Source organism: Dromiciops gliroides, chromosome 1 (genome assembly GCF_019393635.1).
Source record: "Dromiciops gliroides isolate mDroGli1 chromosome 1, mDroGli1.pri, whole genome shotgun sequence".
Lineage (NCBI taxonomy): Eukaryota > Metazoa > Chordata > Mammalia > Microbiotheria > Microbiotheriidae > Dromiciops > Dromiciops gliroides.
The window spans coordinates 181,237,255-181,256,064 of NC_057861.1; positions in this window are offsets into that span (position 1 = coordinate 181,237,255).

Below are 18,810 nucleotides of genomic sequence, written 5' to 3' on the forward strand. Positions count from 1 at the left end.
ATTGGTCCACCCAAAAAAAAAATGTATCAACCTCCCAACAGATTAGAATGGTAATTATCTTTTAAACTGTTCCATGCTCATATTTGGTGTTTAAAATTAATTTTTATGTATAGGAATAAATTACTTGTGCCCATCCTTGATTCACATTATATACTGAGTACCCTTGTAGTGCCTGTTTTTGATGAAACCCTAGGTATGAGCCATAACACTAGCTATAAGTAAAATCATTCCAGGGAGTTGGGGTAGGGGTTTAATGAGCCAAAGAGTGTGAGAGCAGTGAGCCTAGCCCCTTTTTATTAGAAACCAGGCTCACCTGGGTGTGAGCTAAATCTATATTACAAGTCTGGTTACAGTATCACAGCCCCCATAGATTCAAGTACAGTTGTTCAAAATTTGATTATTTTCTCTAATCTCTAATTTTTTGTCTTCTCTTTTTAGTGGAATCATGGTGGGGTTGGGAATCTGTGAGGAAACAGGTAGATTTAATTGCTTTGGCTTCTTTCTAAGGCATCATCTTCCAGGAAATCTGGCTCAGTAGCAATCATTCTCTCTGAATTTTGTATCTGATGACATATTGATTTAGACACTTTCATGGCATGCCACAAAGCCCAGGTGAAGAGGCAAAATCTTCTTCCATAGAATATGGAAAAAGGTCATGAGGATGACAGAGAGGCAACATGGTATAGTAGGTAAAGCCCTGGAATCAGGAAACCTGGGTTTGAATCCTGATACCACTGCTTATTAGTTTGGTACCTCACACATTATACTCGATTTCTCATCTTGGTGTCTTTTCAATGGCTTTTCTTTGTGCCTAGAATGCTCTCCTTTCTCAGTTCTAGCCTTTAGAATCCCTGGCCTCCTTTAAGAAGTGTCTCAAATATCACCTTCTTTGAAAGAACTTTATCACTCCAGTTGCTATCACCTTTCCCTTGATGGCTACCTGCCATAAGCTCTGTATGACCTTGTGTGGAATGCTTTATGTATACCTTGCTTTTTCCAAACCCTCTTAATTTTAGTGCCTTCCCTGTCCAACTTATCCTGTATATAGCTTATTTTTCATAGTTGTTTACATGTTGCTTCCTCCATTAGACTGGGAACTCCTTGAGAACAGGAATTGTTACCTTCCTTTGTTTTACCTAATACTTAGCACAGTGCCTGGCACATAGAAAGCATTTATTAAATGTTTATTGACTAACTGTCTGCCTTATTAGAATGTAAACTCCCTGAGGGAAGGGAATATAATTTTTTCTTTAAATCCTCAGCACTTAGCAGGTACCTGGCATATAGTAAGTGCTTAATGCTTGTTGATGATTGTTTGAACTTAATAATGAGTCACATATGCCCTTTGAATCTTGGTTTCTGATTGTTGTGAGGATCAAATGAGGAAATGAATTAAAAGTATAACCATAAAGCACTATGTAAGTGCAAGGTATGATGGTCATGACAAGCCAGAAACTGATGGTATCATCCAGAAGGATTACTGTGAGGGGACAAGCACAGAGCTTTTCTTAGACACTAAGAAAAAGTAAATGAGACTTGAGTATGGCATTCAATAGAGGATTGCTACAGGTCACAAAGTCTTTGGAGTACAACATCAAATAATCTTGAGCCATATAAACTAGGCATTGGAAGCAGCCTCAGAGAGCAGCAAATAATCTTGGCCAAGGACCATCTCTGTATAACTTTGCTTCTCTAACACCCTTCTTAATAAAAAAAAAATTCATTTATTTATTTATTTTGCGTGGCAATGAGGGTTAAGTGATTTGCCCAGGGACACACAGCTAGTAAGTGTCAAGTGTCTGAGGTCAAATTTGAACTCAGGTCCTCCTGAATCCAGGGCCAGTGCTTTATCCACTGCACCACCTAGCTGCCCCCATACCCTTCTTTAATAACTTCAAAAAACTACTGTTTCCCAAGGTAGTCCATTTCACATTTGGAAAGCAATAATGATTAGCAAGTTTTTCCTTACGTTAAGTCTATCTGCCTTTCTTTAACTTTAACTCATTATTTCTATGTTTACCCTCTGGGGTCAACCATAACAAATCTAACCCTTCCACATGACAGTCCTTCAAATATTTGGAGGTTGTTTTCATGTGCTTCCTGGTGCTTTTCTTTTCCATAATAACCATAACCAGTACCTTCAACTAATCTTCTTATGATGTGATCTTGGTGTCCTTTACCATCCTTATCATCTTTCTCTAGACATGCTCCAGATTATCCTTCATAAGATGTAGCTGCCCCGCCCCCCCCCCCCCCCCCCCCCCCGCCGAACATTAGTGTGCAGTGTGATTTCAAAGTCATGAGACTTTGGCTGTGGTTCTTATTTTTTACCAAATTTCTTAGTACTTACACTATGAAATGAATGTTATATACTTCCAAGTCTTCCCCTTGGGAGAAGAGCCAAAGATTTCAGTAATGCTGACAGGGCTCAAGATGTTTTTGGACCTCCTAGAGAAATCATCATCAATGCCTAAGACAGGAGTAATATTTTGGTGGTAAATCATCATCCTTCTTGGGTGGATTTAATTTTTGGAAATTGTTCAAAGTAATTCATGGTCAAGATTGGCTAATACAGGGGGCAGCTAGGTGGTGCAGTGGATAAAGCATGGGCCCTGGATTCAGGAGGATCTGAGTTCAAATCCAGCCTCGGACACTTAACACTTACTAGCTGTGTGACCTTGGGTAAGTCACTTAACCCTTATCCCCCCCCCCCAAATGATTGGCTAATACGTGACTATTTGGGTTAAAAAATAAGGTGTAGCTATAAAATAGTGAAATTCTTTTCCTTGTGTAGCTTATGAATCAGTTCAGGAGTGGAAAGAAGATTGGGTATATTTGTTAATAAATCAGCTTCATTACTTCCCCAAGATCCCCTGGGCCTTGCTACTCTCTACAACTTTGGTTTTTCCATCTGCCATGAACTAAGCATGGCCATGAACCCTTCTTTATGTGTTATCTTCCCCAGTTGGATGTGTCCTCCTTGAGAACTGGAACTGCCTTGATTTTTTATTTGTATCTCCAGCACATAGCACAATGTTTGGCACGTAGTAAGCACTTAATGAATACTGTTCCATTCCCTTCCATCAGTGACATCTTTTTAAATAATAAACATTTTTATTTATAGTTTTGAGTTCCAATTTTTATCCCTTCTTCCTTCTCCACCACCCTCCCTCCTGTCCCTCCTCCCTGAGGGTGGTAAGCAATCAGATATGGGTTATACATGTATGATTATATAATACTACCATATTTGTCATTTTGTATAAGAAAACTTGATTAAAAGAAAAATGAAAGAAAGTGAAAAATAGCATGCTTCAGTCTGTGTTCCATCAATATCAGTTCTTTCTTTGGTGGTAGATAGTATGTTTTATCAATAGTCCTTTAGGATTGTCTTGGACCATTGTATTGTTGAGAATAGTCAAGTCATTCACAGTTCTTCATACAATATTGCTGTCTTTGTGCACAATGTTCTCTTGGTTCTGCTCACTTCACTACACACCAGTTCATACATGTCTTTCCAGGACTTTCTGAAGTCATCCTGCTTGTCATTTCTTATAGCACAATAATATTCCATCACCATCATATACCACAGCTTGTTCAGCCATTCCCCAATTGATGGGTATTCCTTTGATTTCCAATTCTTAGTCACCACAAAAAGAGCTGCTATAAATATTTTTGTACGAATAGGTCTTTTTCTCTTTTGGGGGATGTCTTTGGGAAATAAACCTAGCAGTGGTATTGCTGGATAGAAGGGTATGCACAGTTCTATAGCCTTTGGGGCACAGTTCCAAATTGCTCTCCAAAATGGTTGGATCTTTTCACACCTCCACCAACAGTGAATGAACATCACAGCTTTCCATATCCCCTCCAACAGTCAATATTTTCCATTTTTGTTATATTTGCCACTCTGATAGGTGTGAGGTGATACCTCAGAGTTGTTGTAATTTGCATTTCTCTAATTGATAGTGATCTAGAGTATTTTGCATATGATTATAGATAGCTTTAATTTCTTTGCCTTCTGTGACGTCTTCAGGGAAGTTGCAGAACAGATTTTCATGCTCTTGCCACTTCCTACTTGTGTGACCTTGTGCAAATCACTTTACCTTTATAGGCCTATAAAAGGGAAGGGGGTTCCACTAGATGACCACTAAGAACCTTTTCAATAGGATCCAAAATGAACCATTAAAAAACTTATTTATATTAATAATAATAAAAGTTAGCATTTATATAGCATTTTGAGGTTTGCAAAGCACTTTACATATGTTAACACATTTGATTTTCATAACAATCCTGGAAGGTAGGTGCTATCATCATTTCAATTTTACAAAAGAGAACACAGGTACAGAGAGGTTAAGTGACTTACCAATGATTACATAGCTAGTAAGTGTTAGAGGCAGGATTTGAATTCAGGTCTTCTTGACTCCAACTCCTACATTCTATCCACTGTACAACCTACCTGCCTCATATCACTATTTAAGTAAGCCAATTAACATTTATTAAGTACATATTATGTTCCAGGCACTATTCTCCATGCTGAGGACACACAAAAGAGCAAGAAACAGCCCTTGCTTTCAAGGAGCTCATAGTCTTATGGAGGAGAAAACATGCAAACAACTACATACAAATAAGATATAGACAGGATAAAAGGATGGGGGTGGGGTGGGTGTGGGAGGGGAGAGTCCCAGTGGGACAGTTCCAAGATTATGGAGGATGGGGAAAGGCAAAAAGCAGGACTTCCTCAGGGTATTGCTCCTATAAACATTTCCATAGTTCTTCACATTTCTCACCTTGGAAAGTTACTTTATTGGAAATAAAAATAAAAACCCTTCATTACCTTCTCAAATATAAATGCCTTAAGGTGAACTAAGAAGAATTCAGGCTGCCATATGTAGTTCTTTTGCTGATAGAAGATTTATTCCCTAGCTCATTAGCTCTGTTACATCCATACTGGTGCCTCATTGGGAAAGCAGCAGATGTAACTTTGTGTCTCTTCAGCAGATGTTTTCCAAATCCTTCCTGCCAAGGTATTGCTAGCTGGGAGGAGACATGCCTTTAATAAGCAGACTTTCCCACTGTGTGACTAAGGAACTGGCTTTGCAGTGCCCTGAATTCTTGAGTTAAAGGACAAGGCAAAATCACTGCAGGTATTTAAAAGGGGAATGGAGTATTGTTGAAGTAGCTAGAGGTAGATTTGTTTATCAAAACAGTCTCTTAGAAAAAGTAATTTAAAGGACATCAGTATCTCTATTATTCCTGTGAATACAAAGGAGAAAAAAGCAAATGATGATTTTTCAAACACAATTCAGCTAAATAAAATTTAGTATCTTAAAAATACTCTAAAAACAATACACATTTCAAATTGTCTTTTGAATTCAATAATAGCTCAAACTTTTATAGCAATTTGCTGAGTGCTTTACATACATTATCCCACTGCATCTTCAAAGCAACCTTGTGAGTTACTATCCTCATTTTATAGATGAGGAAACTAAAGTTGAGAGGGGTTAAGTGATTTCCCAAAGTCACACAGCTAATAAGTTTCTGAGAAAGGATTCAAGCTTTCTACCAGGCTGCTTCTTAATTGTTCTCTAACATATAACATATAACAATGACAATAACTCATATTTACAAGGTTTGCAAAGTGATTTCCTTACAATAACTCTACGTATTAAGAAGTGCAATTATTTTTCTCTCCATTTCATAAATGGTGAAACAAAAACTCTAAAAAGTCTCTGCTTTAACATTCTAGTAAATTGTTGTTAGACCACAGAGATGATATAATATAATAGACACCCCCCCACACCCACAATGAACTGGGATTCTGAAGCCCTGGGTTCTAACACCAGCTTTACCATTAATTTACTATATGACTTTTACCAAGTCACTTCAGGATCTAAGCCTCAGTTTTCCCCATCTGCAAAATAAAGAGATTAGAGTAGATGATGGCTAAAGTCCTTTCAAGCTCTACATTAATATTTTTTTCTTACATAATTTAGGAGGCAGCCAGGGAACACACTAGTTTTTTCCTGTAAGGGATTCAAAGACAGGAAGCTTCTCACAATAGAAAGCCAGAGATATATTTTCCAAGTAAAAATTATACATGACGTATCTTAAGTAATTTAGTGCTAAGATATTTAGTTTGGATGGTGATTTGCAAAGTTCCTTGTAAACTATTTGTCTTTATCAATATTTCATGAACAGAAATAATGCCAGCATTGTTTAATGGGTGATAATGATGAGGGTGGAAGAAAAAGAAAACCAAAGATGGAGGAACCATGGGTCATTGATTTTAAATCCCTAAATTTAGTTTTAAGGGGAAAAGGGAGAAAATAACAAAGGAAAAAAGTATAATGTGAATAAAACTTCTGCTTCTAAAAGTTTCTTTGATAAATTTTATTAATAAAATAGTTTTTTCTGGGAAAATGTCCTCGAATGTTGGTAACTTAGTTGTTGTTGTTTTTAAAGACCTAGAAAAAAATTGACAGATCTATTTCACCAGCAAATTCAAAGGTAAGACCAAACTCCAAAAAACATGTAAACCAGGGGGAAAGGTTCTTTTTTGTTTGCTTTGCTTATTACAGTGTACAGGAGAGCCCCATATAATGCAATTTTATTATTATATAAATTCAGGTTTATTATGAGCCAAAATATGTTCTCCAAGCCTACCAAAGCTATGTAGAGAAAACCCTAACAGAACTCTTACAATCAAAATCTTATCACTTAATATCAACAATAAAAAGGGATATGCTATATTTTAGTTTAGATTTTCTAGCAATTAAGACCAGTGACATATCTAAAAATTCTGTTCCCCATAAAAAACCCAGAAAGTGATGCATTATCCTTTTGGGGGGGGCAATGAGGGTTAAGTGACTTGCCCAGGGTCACACAGCTAGTAAGTGTCAAGTGTCTGAGGCTGGATTCATTATACTTTTAAATTATAAATAAATAGATCCTTATACCACATGCCATAATAAACTCAAAATAAATACATGACCTGAATATTACAGATCATACAACATAAAAAATTATAAGAGAAACTAGATCAGGTGCAGCTACTCCTAGGGAGTAGATTTATAAACAAACAAGAAATATAGCCAATTATAAAAGATAAAATAGATCATTTTGATTACATGAAGTTGAAAAGCTTCTGCATGAAAAAAATGATGCAAGTAAGATAAGAAAGCTAGATGGTAAATGAGGAAAACTGGGTCTCTTAGATAAGGGTTTGATATACAATATATATGGGCCATTAAGAGAAATATAAAAGACCTCAAAGATTATGAACAAGTAGTTCCCCAAAGAATTGCAAACTATTAGCAAACAAACCATAGGAAAGAATGTTTCAAATCACTAATAATTAGATGAATGAAAATTAATATAACTGTTTTAATCTCAACTCCAACAAATGGAGAAATATAAAAAAATAATGCTATTCTTAGTTTTGAAGGAGTTGTGGAAAGATGAATACACTATTACCTAACTGGCAAAGCTGTGAATTGGTACAACCATTCTGAAGAGCAGCAATCATAAATGAAGTAACTTAAGTAACTAAAATGTCCATACTCTTTGATGAAGAGATTTTGTTGCTAGGCATATACCCCAAGAAGGTCAATGACAAAAAGAAAGGTTCCACACATACCAAAATATTCATAGTAGCACTTTTTATAGTAGCAAAAAACTGGAAACAAAGTACATGGTCATCAGCTGAGGAATGGCTAAACAAGTTGTGGCATATCAATGTAATGGAATTACACTGTGCTATAAAAATCAATATATATAGTGACTACAGAAAAGCATGAGGAGACATATGAAGTGATGCAAAGCAATAGAAACAGAATGTGGAAAACTATACATAATTATTAAAATGGTTGGGGGACTAAGGATTGTAAAACACTCCATATAATGTCATTTTAAAAAATATGTTAGCTTTGGTGAACTGACTTTCCCTGAAAAGTGAACAGTAAAAATTCATTTTATAAATAAATAGATTAGATAAATAAAATACAAATTCCTTGAAATCTAAGGGCCAATGGATATTTATACCTTTGAAGACAAAGAGGGAAATAATTGGAAGAGTTTGTCTTTCCTGTTCTTATTCTAGGTTGTTCTAAGTATAAAGTTGTTCAACTGTATCTCACTCTTTGTAACCCCATGGACCATAGGACTCCATGCTCTTCTATTCTGCACTATATCTTGAAGTCTCTCCAAGTTTATATTCATTGTTTCTATGACACTATCTATCCAACTCATTCTTTGCCATCCTCCTTTCCTTTTGCCTTCAATCTTTCCCAATTTCAGGTTCTTTTCTCATGAGTCCCATCTTCTCATTATATAGCCAAAGTATTTAAGTTTCAGCTTCAGTTTTTAATCTTCCAGTGAATTCCCTGAGTTAATTTCTTCAAGTATTGACTGATTTGCTCTTCTTGTTGTCCAAGGGACTCTCGAAAGTCTTCTCTAGCACCATAATTCAAAAGCAGCACTTGGGTATCCTTATAGTCCAACTCTCACAGCCATCCATTGCTACTAGAAAAAACAGAGCTTAGACTATATGGACTTTGGTTGTCAAGGGAATGTCTCTGCTTTTTATTATGCTGTCCAGATCTGCCATAGCTTTCTTTCCAAGGAGTAAGCTCCAGTCTATGCCATATAGATGGTTAATCTCCATTTTCTTTTCCACTTTACCCACATAGACAAAACCATGTGAGCACTGTGATCTTCAGTAAGTAAGTAATCCTTACAAGTTGAGTGATTTAATTAAAGTGGTTATTGAAGGTAAATATCATTTTCGGTCTTAAAAATCTCTAATAATACTTTCTAAACAACTTATATAGCTACATTAGCATATCCTTCCAATGCAACTCTAGCTTATGGGACCTGCAAACCAAACAGGAGCTATTTGGGTAGTGCTGGTGTCAGATATGAAAGCTAATAACAAAGTGGGAAATAAAACAACTTGCTTGATAGCCAAAGGAGAAAAAAGTTTATTCATGCAATGTTATTCAACCTCACAAGTTATATACATGCACACACACATGCATTTATAATATATAATGTATTATATGTATATTTTAGTTATGTATTGGGTATAAATAAAAACATAGCAACTGTTTGTAAAAATAAAAGTCTTTTCATTTGAAAAATATCTCATGTGAAAACTTTTTCATATCAAAAAAAGTAGGCTTTGGGGGCAGCTAGATGGTGCAGTAGATAAGCACCGACCCTGGATTCAGGAGGATCTGAGTTCAAATCCAGCCTCAGACCCTTGACACTTACTAGCTGTGTGACCCTGGGCAAGTCACTCAACCCTGCAAAAAAAAAAGTAGGCTTTGATTCCCCCTAAAATTAAAGAATTAGTCTTGTGGGTAGGGGAGGGAAGAGCAAACAAAAAATAAAATTAATCTCTTTGTTAATATCAAGAAATATTGTTTTCTTGAACTTATAACCCCATCGAGGTGAATATCCATCACATATGTCAAATATATAGAAAAAAGAATTGTAAACTTCTTGAGGGCAGAGACTATCTTTTGCCTCCTTTTATATATCTAGTACTGAGGCCAGTGGCTGGCATGTAGTAAGCACTTAATAAATGTTAATTGAATTGAAAAATGCCAAATAAGCATTAACTATTAATTTGTTGATTATTGAATGGTAAGAAACAGAATGAAATAAAATATTTGAAATTGATGTTAAAACTGCTACATAAATAGAAAGTAGTTTTATATATATATTGGCTAATTCATAGCTAATGTATTTTATATATATACATCAGCTAATTCATAAATACATATATATGTATGTGTATATATATGCATATATAGACATAATAAAATAATGTGAACATCAAATCAGGCAGAATGGTATGCTAAGAGGAACATGCAGCTAGAAATTAAGACATCTAACTTCTAACTCTGTTTCTGCCACTAACTAGCTGTATAACCTTGGAAAAATTACTCAGTTTTTCTGGGTCTATTTTCTCACCCATAAAATAAGAAAGTTGGAGGACATCATTTCTCAAATTGCTTTTAGCTCTTAATATGTTGGGATCACTACTGCTATTTACTAAATGCACATACATGCAGTATCTATGGGAAACATGGTTAGTATCATTTCAGAATTTTCAGTATGGTTTTGTCTTTTTTTTTTTAGGATGTTCACTATTGGCAGTGCAGTTCATCATCAGTTATCATTTACAATCAACAATTAATAGGTATTGGGGGGCAGCTAGGTGGCGCAGTGGATAGAGCACCGGCCCTGGAGTCAGGAGTACCTGAGTTCAAATCCGGCCTCAGACACTTAACACTCATTAGCTGTGTGACCCTGGGCAAATCACTTAACCCCAATTGCCTCACTGAAAAAAAAAACCAAAAAACCAAAAAAACAAAAAAATAGGTATTGGGGGCAGCTAGGTGGCGCAGTGGATAAGCACTGGCCCTGGATTCAGGAGTACCTGAGTTCAAATCCGGCCTCAGACACTTAACACTCACTAACTGTGTGACCCTGGGCAAGTCACTTAACCCCCATTGCCCTGCAAAAACAAAACAAAACAAAACAAAACAAAAACAATTAATAGGTATTTAAGTATCAGCTAAGTGTACAACCATCCTTCCATATGACAGAGAAACTTACATGTAACATATAGTAGCAACAGGGGGCAGCTAGGTGGTGTAGTGAATAAAGCACCAGCCCTGGATTCAGGAGTACCTGAGTTCAAATCCAGCCTCAAACATTTGACACTTACTAGCTGTGTGACCCTGGGCAAGTCACTTAACCCTCACTGCCCTGCAAAAAAAACCCAAACACATAGTAGCAACAGCATGCATCAAACAATACCCACTCTCTGACCTGAACCCCATTACCTTGAAAAGTGAAACAGCCCTGTTATAGTGGAAAGAGCACTGGATTTGGAATCAGAGAGCCTGGTTTCCAATCATTTACTACTTGTGGGACCATGAACAAGTCATTTAATCTCTCTCAATTTCACTTTCCTCATCTGTAAAATGAATAGAGGTTAGACATATAGACTAGAGGACCTCTGACGTTCCTTCCATCTCCATCTTTGATTCCTTGGGTGAACAATGACAGAAATTTCTTCAATACCCCTCCAGAGCAGCATATTAAACAGTTAAATGATTCTTTGAGATGGCACATCTGCTCAACTTTAATCTCTTAATATACATGCTATGGCTAAAGTCCAAACCACAACTGATGTTAGGATTAGTCAACTAATCTTGACTTTACTGTGGTAACATTGCTGACTTGTGTCTAGCAATGTGTTTGAGCTTGTGGGAGAAGTCAACCATTTGGTGAGTTAGGCTTAGCTCATGGTTATGGGTATGCTTGGAATAAGGAAAACCTATATCCCCACAGTCCTTCCCTCCATGACCCATAACTGCTCATGGCTCTGTCTTTTCCCTCAGTTGCCCACTTTACATTCTGTGTCACAAACAGATCTATTGTGTCTCCTTTATAACAGAGGGGCTTGGTCCTTTGTTAGGGGCTTGCTCTCTGCTAAGAATAGTCCTGCTGGCATTTTCTCTTATATCTCCATGATGGTAACAATGATAACATTTTAGGATTTGATTATATAAAAAGAGAGAGCTGGAAAGGATATGGGACTTATGGAATTCATTAGGACCAATCATTAGTTAAAAGACTCAGGAACACTGGAATCTAGATTCTGCTTCCTATGATATAGGGATATGCCCTCAAAGGAACCTGTGGTACAGACAGAAGCTTCTGCTTATTCTTCTTTTTTCCCCTGCTGGCTATTCTGCTCGGGTCCCACATCTAACCACTCATACCTAGACATTGGTTCCCTAGACTGGATTCAGCCTGAAGGCATTAAAGTCTCAAGAAGAACCAGTGTCAGTGTCAGAGCAGATTTCCTTCTCCTCAATCCCCCTCTCTTCATGTTCTTCTCTCTCCACCATTTCTTCCACTTCCTAAGTGTCAGTCAAGAGCTGTGTTCCTTCCCTCTGCTACTCTAATAGCTAGCCAAACTTGTGTACATTCCACAGAGGAGGAGGGACTGAAAAGAGTGGGGCACTACATTATTATTAATAGTAATCTAGAACATTTTTTTATTTTAAAAAACAATTTCCTTACAACAACCCCATGAGTTTTGTGGTGCAAGCCCTTCTTTCTCCATTTTACAAGTGAAAAAAACTTGGATTTAGAAAAGTTGTGCCTGTCATGATTATGTAGCTAGCAACCATCAGAAACCCAGATCTATCTCTAAGTGCAATGCTTCCTAATTCCTAAAGTAGCCATGTTGGGACTTTGATGGTTATTTATGTGCTTGTGAAGAATGAGACATTTACCTTAAGAATGCTTTGGGTAATTGTGCTGGGACTATAAGGGCCCTGACTGGGGGATTTGGCATGACATTCCTTTTTCCTTTTTTTCCTTTTTCCTTTCTTTTTTTGCAGGGCAATGAGGGTTAAGTGACTTGCCCAGGGTCACACAACTAGTAAGTGTCAAGTGTCTGAGGCTGGATTTGAACTCAGGTCTTCCTGAATCCAAGGCCAGTGCTTTATTCACTGTGCCACCTAGCTGCCCCCCTCTTTCTTTTTAATAGAGTTCTGCCAACACCATTGATACCCCAGTTAAGCAATGGTAGGTAAGGACTCAAAAGCAACCAATTGTGAGTAAAGATAATACTGTAAGTATTTAGATTTGGCTCTAGCTACAAATTAGCCTAAGAGGATGAAGACCAGAGACACTAGCTGATCAGGGAAACAAAACAGTAGTTTCCTTCCACTCCAGCTATGAGTGTAGCAAGTCTACAATAGCTTATTGACTGAGTTGCCCCTGAGCTCCTAGATTGAATATTACTAATACTGAAGGCCCAATAGTGGTGCAGCCTCCAGAAGTCTTGACTATGCTCCAATTTGACCAATGACCTCAAGCAGCCTAAATTAGTTTGCAGTCTATTTATTGCTACCAATATTAGTTTGTTCAGACCTGACAGGGTCCACTCCTCCCTACACCATCCCTTTAACCAGTTGAAGGTCACATTCTGGAAACCTCATCAACCAGGAATGGATAGATAGTGGGGACTGAGAAGAGGAAAACCATGTTTCCTTGGCAGACTATTTTGTAATAGAAGGGTAAACAAACAACCATAAATGGAAGGAAAAGCACAAGTCTCAGGGTATAAACCTTATTTTTTTGGTTGGATCCCAAAAGATATGAAGGTGTCACTGGTGGGTTCACAGATGGTGAGTGTTCCTATAGGTGGCTCCTACAGTTAGCTTTGCTCTCAAGAAAAACAAAAGTTCATCCCGAGGCTTCAAGAGAGGAGAACACAGAAGATTTAATTTGCCTTTGCTGCTGAATTTTCCCTTTTTAAAAAATGTTTTTGCTTTACTGTATCTGAAGCAATCCCAGTGCATCATCCTGTTCCACCCAGTGCTCTGGGCAGGGGGGAGGGAGAGGGGACACACCCATATATTTAATGAAACTTTAACCACTTTCCATTCTTTGAAGACTTCAGTTGCAAAGTTTTCTCCTGGTTTTCATCTTCAGGGAGCTTGACTCTATAGTAAAGGCAAACAGATAATTACAGGGTTAACACATGATTCAAACACTCTCTCTTGGAATCTAAGGATGTTATTCATTATTTGTCTTAGGAATGTTAATTTACTCAGTGTCCTGGAATCCCTTGTAGGTGAGCTGTTAACCTAGCCTGAGTCAACTGACTTCTTTTTGCTGCTATGGTAGAAAAGCTGCAGAATTCTTTTGGCATGTTTTAAGATGATTTTCACAGGTGAGTCTTGTCCTTGAAGTATCTGGGGCTAGTTTAATCATGAGTTGGGTTGGTTCAGTTGGTCATGGATGGGACATGTAAGAGGGAGTTTTTTAAAGATGATTCACCTAATAAATCAACACTTGGTTTCTGGATTCTAATTCATTAACTCTATATTCCATCTCTTACTCCTCAGAACTCCTGATTACAAAAGGAAATGCACATGAGTGGGGCACAGATAGAAATTACTAGGGAAAGAATATTGTAAAGGTTGATCAAACCTTGAGTTCAGGAAGAACTGATGTCATCTCACTTTTTTAAAAGAGAAAACAAAAAAAAAGCCATTACATCATCGACAATAGGTATGGGGGGGGGCAGCTAGATGGCACAGTGGATAAAGCATCAGCCCTGGATTCAGGAGGACCTGAGTTCAAACCTGGCCTCAGACACTTGACACTTATTAGCTGTATGACCCTGGGCAAGTCACTTAACCCTCATTGCCCTGCAAACAACAACAACAAAAAACCCCACAATAGGTATGAGGGATACTGGAGCTGTTGTTTGTCCTTTATTTTTGAAGAGGACCAATGACATCATGAAGGTCATGTCTTGACTTGTGCATGAACTGGATTTAAGTGACGCGGAGATGCACAAAGTCGTCAGCCTCATTCTCTCTTCCAGAATCATCAAAGTCCAATGGCAAGACAAAAGTCAAGATTATTGGCAGTACAGTGGATGACTTTGGTATCTTTGACGTTTGACCAAGCTCTAAGCACTTTACAGCATCTGCTTCAACTGCCTTCATGGCTGCTGGAATAAATTGTTCTCACCTGCCCATTCCACTGGGAAAGTCTTCACATGCTTAGGGTAGATACCTCGCCCCGCCACCCCAATTCACCAAAGGACCTGTGGTTCTAAGAAGATGTAGCATGGCCAGACCCCAGTAAAACCACCTTGGCAGATGGGCTAAACCAAATTGAGCAGAACTGACAGGTAGAGGAGCACAATTAAAGCCAAGTAACAAGGATGAGACTCAGTAGAATTTACATACACCTGGCTTAAAGGAAAAGCTTTACTTAAGCAAGGTCAAACTGCTTTTAGTCCTAGCATATAATTGTCAAACATTTTCTTTTAAATTTAAGATCCTCATGTAGTGTTTTGTTTTTGTTTTTGGGTGGGGGGGAATCCCAAGTTTACTGGCAAGAAGGCATAAGTAAATATTAAACAGCTCCTCTTGGTGTTTTGAAGTTCATTCCAACTGTGGACTGGGTAACTTGCATGTTGGACAAACCGTCAAAGTCCAGGAGTTTCAACATTTCTTTGGGATCAGGGTCCACTTGAATGATCTTCTGATCTAAAGCTGAGACCTCAGGGACATAGTTATCCCTCCTTTCTCTTTCTTCTTCCTGCAATTTGATGGTGATACCTCTTAGAGAGTTTCTCTGGATCCATTTCATAAGACGAGTAACATCCCATGATCTTGTTGCAGAGCTTCTTGCTGGGGTTGATGACAACCTCTTCACACACCCGCTTGTTGGTGTAGAAGTTGTTGCCCAGGTGGGTGTAGTACTTTTCGGTCTTGGTCCAAATGCAATTCCTGTTTGCTCACAGGGGATGAAGGGACCCATGTAGTGTGAAGGAAAATATAGGAGTGGAAAACCAAATACAGGTCCAAAAGTTGGCAGAAGCTTGGATGTGAAGATGTAGGATTTTCTACTGTGTTGTAGATGGTGCTATTTTCTGAATCTCTGGAGAAGTTTGTTAAGAACTCTCGTAGCAAGGGCAGCTAGGTGGCACAGTGGATAGAGCACTGACCCTGGAGTCAGGAGGACCTGAGTTCAAATCCAGCCTCAGACACTTAACACTTGCTAGCTGTGTGACCCTGGGCAAGTCACTTAACCCCAATTGCCTCACCAAAAAAAAAAAGAAGAAGAAGAACTCTTGTAACATATTTGTGTTCCCCTATGTTTCTACATATGGTCCACGGTCAGGTACCATGCTGCCTCAGAACTGGAAAAGAAAATACAGCAGGAAAGGCATCAAAGAATTGATAGTTTGTTCTGTAGGCAGCCTAAAGTGACCTAAGACAGAGTTCAATCCCTTATCACTTCTCACTTTGAGTACAGTTTGCCTTAGTACCCAGCAGCAGCTTATTTAGGAAATGTTTTCCAGTGACAGGACGCTAGAGAAATGGAAACTTTAGGTCAGCTCTGTTTTAACCACATTGTCTCTGAGACTGTAAGAGCTAAGCATATAACATTATTCAATCTCCTTGGCTCTTGACTTTATTTCATTTCTTTTGGGGGGTGGGGAGGAAGGGTAGAGGCAGAATAAGCCTTGTAGCACCAAAGGTGGAATGGCTTCTATCAAGGTGTGTGCCTAGCATGATGCCTCCCTTGCCCAATAGATATTCAGCTTATAGCTCAGAATATAGCTTAGGGAGACATCGATTAAATTCAGTCACAAAGGTTTCTTAGTAATAACTCAAAAGTGGTTCAGTCCAAACCTAGGGCTCAGACTGGGCTGGTAATTTCCCTAGCTTGCTTAGCTGTGATGATTTCCAGGCAGGGAGCTACTTTGCTTAGTTATGCAATCCAGGCAGCTGCTCCCTCGTCCAACTAAGTAAGGACTAAATTTAAGTAAAGGATTGACTAATGAAGATCTTTAGCCATATTTTTTTGTGGGGGGGACACAGGGCAATGAGGGTTAAGTGACTTGCCCAGGGTCACACAGCTAGTAAGTGTCAAGTGTCTGGGGCCAAAATTGAACTCAGGTCCTCCTGAATCCAGGGCTGGTGCTTTATCCACTGTGCCATCTAGCTGCCCCCTAGTAATATTCTTTTAAATGATTCTTTATCTCATACTTGTTTAAGAAGTGTGTAAGAATAAGGGAATAGGGAGAAAAAAGTGGGAGGAGAAGCAGCAGTTTGCAGTATGTATCTAGTAGAACTCTAGAGATAGAAGACACCATAAAGATTACCCAAACTTTTTATCTTATGAATAAAGAAACTGAGGCACAGAAAACTGTTTTACTTATTCAAGTTATCCTAACTAGTTAGCAGCAGAACTGGAATTAGAGCTCAAGGGCTCCTGGCTGGAAAAACAGAGATCTTTCTGAAAAGGAGTACATTCAGGATATGTTTGAAAGTAACATGTTGAGTTTATTATGTAGTTTTTCCTTTAAAAAGCAAGCCATACAGTAATAGAGATTGGTGGCTTCACATATAATCCCTTTTCTGTTCTACTTTGTATATGGAAATGCTCATTTTTGTGTTACTTTAGTTCAGAATAAAATAATAAAGATGTAAAAGTAATAATTTTGTTATGTCACTTCTCAAAAATTACAACCTCCCACACCCTCTCCCCTAGTACTACTTTCCCACAAAAAAAAACCAGTTAAGCAAAACTGCCTAATATATTGAAATGGTTACAACAGAGGGTACAGGTTACTTTCCATTTCTGCGTTTTATCATCTGTTAACAGTAAGGAAGGATGTATGCTTTAATTTAATAATTTGAAACCACCATTGACTATTGTGTTTGACCTGAGTTTTGTTGCCCTCCTGTGTTGCGTTTATTTACATTGCCGTGGTCATTGCATATATTGTTGCTTCAACACTACTTTCCTCAATTCCCTCATGCAAGTCTTCCCAGGTTTTCCTGTGTTTCTGAATTCTTCTTATTCATTTTTCCATATGGCACAATGATGTTCTCTCAGTCTCAATGTTCTTTTGTTGTCAATATGTATATGTAGAAATATGAGAAAATATAAATCTCTTTGAGTCAATCCAATAAGCTACCTATTAAGGATTATTCATCATCATAATGAATGTTTCTTTGCAACAGCAAAAGAATTCCTCTTCCAATTCTGTCTTATCACATGAAAGGACCCCTCTGTATATAAGATTAAAGACTTAGAGATAGAAGAAACATCAGAAGCCATCTAGTCCAACTCCATTATTTAACAGAAAAAACCCCAACAACTGAGTCCTCAGGAAGTTAATTGACTTGTCTAAGTTCACAGAAGTAGTAAGTATTAGAGGAAATATCTGAACCTAGATTCTGTGACATTTTAGCCTATGTTCCCCTTACTATTGTACCAGACTGCCTTATTCTTGAAGGTTATGCCAATAAAGTACAGATGTTTCAAGGACCCACTGGGTCACAATTTATGGCTGCCTGAGAAAGATGAGTCTAGCTAAGTATAAATGGACTTATTACCAATAGTCCGGCCACTAAATAATAACCTATATGTGACATCATATAAGAGAAAGAAATGCATAAAATGGCAACCAGTGTTTTGGAAAAACTTTCTGCTTTTGCAATAAGGCAGCTAGCTGGCACATTGGAAAGAGCACTGGGCCTGGAGTCAGGAAGATTTGAATTCAAATCCAGCCTCAGATTCTTTTTTTTTTATTTAAAGTTTTGAGTTCCAAATTCTATCCCTCTCTCATTCCCTCCCTCCATACCTTCCCCCCTCCCCAAGGTTACAAGCAAGTCAGATTCTTATTAGCATTGTGACTCTGTATAGGTTACTTAACCTCTGTCTACTTCAGGTCCCTCATCTACAAATTAGGCTTAATAATAGCACCTACCTTCCAAGATTGTTGTGAGGATCAAATAAAAGAATATTTAAGCTGCACTTAGCATAGTTTCTGGTACATGGCAAGTTTTGTGTAAATGCTTATTCCTTTCCCTTCTCAGGAACACTGACAGAGGGATGAAAAAAGCAAAGAATTCTAAGAATCACATGGTTTAGGGAACATATATAAACATTAACAATCATTGGGACTTTAGGGGCAGCTAAGTGGCACAGTGGATAAAGCACCGGCCCTGGATTCAGGAGGACCTGAGTTCAAATCTGGCCTCAGATACTTAACACTTACTAGCTGTGTGACCCTGGGCAAGTCACTTAACCCTCATTGCTCAGCAAAACAAAATAAAAAACAAAACAAAAAAACCCAATCATTGGGACTTTAAATGTGAACTCCTTGCCTAGTGACTCAAGTAAATGAACATACCATTGGAGGAACTGAATCATCAATACTGACATGCCTTCCTTGAATGCACA